This window comes from Arachis duranensis, chromosome 5, assembly GCF_000817695.3.
Source record: "Arachis duranensis cultivar V14167 chromosome 5, aradu.V14167.gnm2.J7QH, whole genome shotgun sequence".
In the NCBI taxonomy this organism is placed as follows: domain Eukaryota; kingdom Viridiplantae; phylum Streptophyta; class Magnoliopsida; order Fabales; family Fabaceae; genus Arachis; species Arachis duranensis.
This window is the reverse complement of record NC_029776.3, coordinates 19349006-19356184: the sequence shown is the minus strand read 5'-3', so window position 1 is coordinate 19356184 and position 7179 is coordinate 19349006. Positions and strand designations below refer to the sequence as shown.

The 7179-nt window shown below is 35.1% G+C and overlaps 1 pseudogene; it reads left to right on the top strand.

The window, feature by feature from the left end:
* Positions 1–1910: 1910 nt before the first annotated feature.
* LOC107488567 (cell division cycle protein 48 homolog) lies at positions 1911–6346 on the top strand (annotated as a pseudogene).
* Positions 6347–7179: the final 833 nt, after the last annotated feature.

Genomic DNA, 7179 nt, shown 5'->3' with positions numbered 1-7179 from the left:
CCATTTAAAAATTAAATAATATTTTAATTTTTACATATTCAAAATTAAGATAAAAACTTAAAGAGTTAATAAAAATTAATGTTTGATCGCTAAAAAATTTAATATCATAATAAAAAAATTACATCATAAAATATAAAAGAATCTTCAAATTTTTAAACCTTATTTTTCTATTACTTTTTACATTTTTATTATCATTAAAAATTTAAAAATCAAGATTTAAACCTAAAAATCAAAAGAGGTAATAATTAATCAGATTGATTAGTATTATATAAAAAATTAACATAACACAACAATGAATAATCAATTATTGAAATTTCAATAAAAAAATCAATATAACACAACACAACATATAATTTTCTACCTGTATGCATTCATGGGAGCTAAAAAAAAACAAACAAAATGAAAATAACATAAAAAGTTTAGTTTCAGATAAATCAAAGCTATTTTTTTTTTAATAATAAGCTTTTAACCAACACTTTATAAAGGCTATAAACAATTTTTAAATTAATAACTATGGAGCAACAAAAATTACACTGCGAATTTTCTTATCATAGTTGAAACTGTAGTGTTTTTTTACAGAATGCAAAGCCATTTTGGCAATACTAATAATAATAGCTACACAACACTTATGGCAAATTCATGCTAATAAATAATTCTTACATCATGAATACAACTTTAATAGCTTCATAAACTTAGGAACTTTCATAATTAAACACTCATTCATGAGTATTTTTAAATCTACATTTTTTTCAAGCATAGCCTATTTTATGAATAGGTTACGGTTTTTTTCGTATTGTCTTTTTATATGAGAGAAAAAGATACACAATTGTGGCATCATTTAAAAAGTGTAACCTTAAGTATTTTAGAAATTATTTATAAAGCGTAATTATAGGTTGATATCTATAGGTTCACTTTTCGTATCAAAGGAGATGCTTTTAGAGAGTAGCCTATTTATTAAGTTTTAGGTGCGTTTAAAAAGTAATGCCTAATATGTCTAGAGCAAAAAATTTGACACTATTTTCCCTCTCCTCTTAACTTTTTTCCGGTGTAAAGCACACACACTGTAAGCTAACACTTGGTGAAAATTTTCATTCCCTCCAAAGCTCAGAATTGAAGTCACCCTTTCAGTAGAGAAGAAAACCCTCCTGCTCTCCTGCACCGCGAGAAGGAAACCCTGCCTCCTGCACCGCGCGAAGAGCGTGAAGCCTCACCGTCACAAAGATCATCGCACCCCAGTCCCCACTCATCACTCAGCGCCACACCGTCGTGAAGATCGTGAAGCTCACACCGTCGTGAACCCTCCTGCACTGATCGTCGTGCGCCGCCCATACCACCGTCGTGAACCCTCTTGCACTGATCTCCGCACCACTCACCGTCACCTGCGCCCTCTTGCCCTCTTGCATTGATCGTCAGCTGCGCCCTCACCATCGTCGTCTCTGCGCTCACATCGTCGAGAAGGTATTCTATAGATTTCCGTTTGGTTCTGAAATTTGGGTGGTTTAGAGTTCCAATTTTAGGGTTTTTAATTTGGGGGTTTGGTATAATAATCTGGTTTATATGCAATTGTGAAATGTGAATTGATGAACAAGCCATGTATTGTTGATGAAAATGCATACTATTTATTTATTTCCATCCGCGTCTACTCGTTCTTCTTGCCTCTGCGCATTCTGGTTCCTTTCTCCTTTGAATCTGCTGCTGCTTGTGCAATTTGATAATGAGCATTTTTTTTGAATGGTTGAGTATATGGCTAAATTTATTGCTTTAATCATTAGGTGCTGTGTTAAGGAAGAAACAAATTTTTTTCTGCAACCCAGCATGTTTAAGGAGAGTCACAAGCTTCTACTGCTGTCTCTGGACGAGAAATCCACAGGCTGCTGTTAGGGAGGTCTAGAAGACGATGGAGGCATAGGATGCCAAATGCTGACAGGTAAATTCGGAGATGAACTACATAGATATGGGGAGTAAGCTTCGCTTCTGTATTAGTGTGTCAGATACCTTGGCATGGCTTGTTTTGTTGCTTCTGCATTATTGTGCCAGATACCTTGGCATGACTTGTTTTTTTGCTATGCCAAACGATTTTTATTATTTAATTAGCAGAGTATAGAAGTTGAGACCCTGTTCTGGTTATATTGCTATCTTATCTGTCGACTGATATTTGCATCACTTTACTAGCTTCTTTTAGCTTTTCGAATTAATTGTTTTAAAAGGCAATGCAATTTCAAGGCGCTCACTACCTCCTTGATTTCTAGGTTTAGCATATCAATGTCATTATTATTTTAGATCACATAGGTTTGGACTGGCTGGCTGTCATTAGATCACAGAAAGTGGTCAACTGAATAGGGTATTTACTGAAATTATTTTTGTGATAGAAAAGAATTTCAAATTTGTTTCGGGCAATATGCAAAAGAGAAGGTTGTTACTTGTTAGTGGATTAGCAACTTATTTGGAAGGTGAAAATATCCTGGTAGCTTTCTCATGTAATTTCGCCTGAAATTCGAATGAGTTCTATTGCACTTTGCTACTTGCAGGGTGGGACTGTTTTCGGCTATGACATTAGATATGGGAATACTTCTTGGGGTAAGCCTTTCAACATCCTTTTTGACTTTTTACAATGACTTGATGTTTTTAAAACTTTTGGAACTAAGTCTATTTTTTTATTAGATCACTTGTGTTAACAGGAAAAATCAATTAGTATTGTATATTACAGCCTGCTTTTCAACATATTTCTTGTCAAGTTGTTTCTTCGAAAGCTTTTTAAGAAAGGTGGTGGATGAATTTTCAGGAAATCGGGGAAGAAGGACTACTCAACGGCGATTCTTGAGCGGAAGAAGTCGCCGAACCGTCTTGTGGTGGATGAAGCTGTCAACGACGACAACTCTGTCATGTCCATGCACCCTGATACCATGGAGAAGCTCCAGCTCTTCTGTGGCGACACTATCCTCATCAAGGTCACTTTCTTACCCTCCTCTATCTTACTTACCTTCCTCTTGCTGTGTCTTAGCTCTTAATTGATTTATTCGATTCCCCACAAAAAAGTACTGTTTTTCAGAGTCTCTTACTAGGGTGCTGTTTTGTTCTTTCTTAACGGATGGTGTTGTGAGATTTTGAATTTTATACTGTGGAGTACTAGGCCATGTATACTAAGAAGAAGATCATGATTGATTGACATGGTTACAAATAGAGTTGGATTAAATTTAAAATGTTATTTATTTGTATCTAATGAAAGCATTTCGAGTTTGGAGTACAACTATCATAATGTCTTAAAGTTTTAATTAATTTATCTCTTATATTTGTTGATTTTGTTCTTTGTGTTGCAACTTCTAAGTCAGATGGGGTTTTTGATTTGTATATGTTTGCAGGGCAAGAAAAGGAGGGATACTGTTTGCATAGCTCTTGCTGCTGACACCTGTGAAGAGCCCAAGATCAGGATGAACAGAGTTGTGAGGTCGAATTTACGGGTTCGTCTTGGAGATGTTGTGTCCGTGCACCAGTGCCTTGATGTGAAGTATGGGAAACGTGTGCACATTCTGCCTATTGATGATACCATTGAAGGTGTCACTGGCAATCTGTTTGATGCTTTCTTGAAACGTGAGTTTCTACCTTGAGCTTCTCTTAAGTTGCGGGTTTAGGGATAGCTACTTAATTTGACTTGCTTTATGAGCTTGTTCTTAGTGATGAGTACTTTAATTTGAGTATTTCTATTAATGTTATAAGACTTCGTTACTGATTGTCAGCGTGTTTTGCAAAATTTCTTACCTCTCTTAAAAGTCCTTACATTCACATTGCTTGTGTTATAATTATAGCAAGTTATTATTATTATTATTATTATTATTATTATTATTATTATTATTATTATTATTATTATTATTATTTGGAGAGACAGTAGTCTTGGCTTGTCAAGCTTCGTATGATTGATTGTCACCTTTCTTGATATTTGATTGAATTGAATTGATTTGAATGCATGCCAAACTGACTTAGTAGCATATATAGAATCTACAATCTTCAGTTTCTTGGACGACATTGATATTACATATGGAATATGATTATTTTGGTGCTTGTAAAATATTATAACTTTTTAATGTAAATTTTGCAGCTTACTTCTTGGAAGCTTACTCCTTTTTAATGTAAAAGGAGATCTATTTCTTGTCCATGGAGGGATGAGAAGTGTGGAGTTTAAGGTCATTGAAAAGAGAGGATGAAGAGAGGCTGGATGAAGTTGGATATGATGATGTGGGTGGAGTCAGGAAACAAATGGCACAAATTCGTGAGTTGGTAAAGCTTCCCTTGAGGCATCCACAACTCTTTAAGTCGATTGGTGTGAAACCACCCAAAGGTATTCTACTTTATGGACCCCTGGTTCCAGGAAGACACTGATAGCAAGAGCTGTTGCTAATGAAACTGATAGCAATAGCTGTTGCTAATGAAACGGGAGCTTTCTTCTTTTGTATAAATGGACCGGAGATTATGTCCAAACTGGTAGGAGAGAGTGAAAGCAATCTGAGGAAAGCATTTGAAGAGGCTGAAAAGAATGCACCATCCATCATCTTCATTGATGAAATTGATTCTATTGCACCCAAGAGGGAGAAGACACATGGTGAAGTTGAAAGGATGATTGTTTCACAGCTTTTGACTCTTATGGATGGATTGAAATCTCGTGCTCATGTTATCGTTATTGGAGCTACCAATCGCCCAAACAGCATTGACCTAGCATTGAGAAGGTTCGGTAGATTTGATAGGGAAATTGATATTGGTGTTCCTGATGAAGTTGGCCGACTTGAAGTTCTTCGTATACACACTAAAAGCATGAAGCTCTCTGATGATGTAAGTTTCATTGTCTCTTAACTTTGTTGGTGTCTATACACTCTATCAGGTTGTGCATGCCATGCTGTGGCTCTGGTTGTAGGTTGTTCATTAATTCTTTAATGTTCTTAAATTTTCTGTTGCTTAACTCTTGCGCCGTTGTCCTAAAGTAGTGAAGAGTATATTTGAGATGTATGAATTTTTTGTTGCTTAAATAATAGTGAAGAGTATATTTGAGATGTATGAATTTTTACCATTAACTTCATTCTAGTATTTTTGGATCAATATTATAGATATATTTTGGTTAGAGATAATTTGTATTATATAAAGAAATTATTTAGTATAATTATGTATTTATTTTTATTTTGTAATATTCAACTCATTTAAATAAAAATGCAGATATATATATATATATATATATATATATACAGAAAAAAAACAAGACCTAAGACTACACTTATATACAGTAGCTATAGTATAAAAAAAAACGAGATTTAAGGCTACACTTATATACAGTAGCTATAGTATACAAAAAAAGGACCTAAGGCTACGCTTATAAAAAGTAGCTATGGTATACAATGTGGCTACGCTTTATAAGTGATGCAGTAGCGTTGAAAAGCGTAGCCTATTCTGGAAAAATGAAAACTGAAAAGCGTAGCCTTTGGTCTTGGACAGCATCACTTGAAAAGCGTAGCCTATTTCCAAATGCCAAAAGCGTAGTCCTTGGTGCAAAAAAGCGTAGTCTTTGAGAATAGGCAACGACCAAATAGGAATCACCCCAAAAAGTGTAGCCGTAGCCCAAAAAGCGTAGCTGTAGCCTAAGGCATCATTTTTTCACTTTTGACTACACTTTTCAAGTGTACCTGAATGGGTATTTTTCTTGTAGTGAATTGTATCAATATACTAATTTTATAATAATGGCAGGCTTAATAATTATAAATTATCAATTATAAAATTCTACTAGAACTGGTCTAGAGATCTTTTAGTCTGAATCAGCCTCAAAAATAGAGAAACGAAGTAAATTAGCAAAAGCCTCACTCTTAAAAGCCCATTAAGTTTCATATCTTTTCTAATTAAAATTACAAGTGCCCAAATCAATTCAATGACTAAATATCTCATTATCTCTCATAGATATAGATCTTTAATAATCACAACATTTTGTGGGTACTGTGACCAAGTGCAAGTCACAAGAGATAAACTTAACCTAACAAACAAGAGTATTGAATATTGATATAGAAATGAATTGAAGAACAAATCAAATAATCAATCAAGAACTTCCAAAAAAAAACATACAAAAAGCATAATTGAAATGAAAAGTAACTCATTTTCTAAAAATATTCAGATTCAAACATTCAGATTTAAGAATGCAGATTTTTTTACACATTCGCAGTGTGAGAGAGAGACAGGAGAAATTTACCAGTTACCACAAGCAAATAGACAGGAGAGAAAGACGGCGACACAGGAAGCTACAACGGTTAGAGGAAAGGGGCTTGATAGCGACGACGACTCGACGACTGGTTCGATAGCACAACGACGTCGACTGTAACACCCTACTACACAGAGTTTTACGCTTAAGTCATAGAACAGAGGTAGTGTGGTGTTACAGACCTCTAAACAGCAAAATAAATACATAATAGAGAAGGGAATAATATACTAGGAGCCTTGAAACGAAACGGATAAGCAAAATCATAAAATGAAAAGCGCAACGCTCAACGGAACGGATTACTTGCGTGCTAAGAAACCTAATAGGAATATGGTAAGGATAAGCAGAAGAATAAAGGAAAGTCAAGGAAACAACATAACTAGCCCCTGATTCAACCTGCGAAGCTAAGGCTGGCCGGAGTATATACCAACAGAAAACCAAAATCCACCCAAGGACTACTTCGCTTTCCAGGATCCAGACGCCTAACGAGGAGCCTCTCGACTTGCATCTGAAAAATAACAATACAATATGGAATGTGAACTGGAGGTTCTCAGCATGATAAAAGTGCCATGCGTATAATAAATAAGGTCCTGAGAATGCCTTAGGCAGTCCTAGAACTTCGTTATTCAGTTATTCAACTTAAGTACTAAATAAAAGCTATAAACATGGGTAGGTATTCTAAATCTACCTAACTTACTCAAGTTCAATCCTAACCTAACACCAAACCATTTCTCCATCTCCTCTTTTCCTCCATCATCCATAATGCAACAGATACAAACAACCAATCAAATTCATGCACAAGTAATGAGCAGATAGTACAAATAGCAAGTATAACAGGTAGCAGATGATATATATCAATTAGGCAAACCCAGGTAATCCATAGCAATCAAAACAAATAAATTCATATGATGCATGTCTATTCCAAGGCTGATGGGGCCCATCTGTCGGTTATCCAG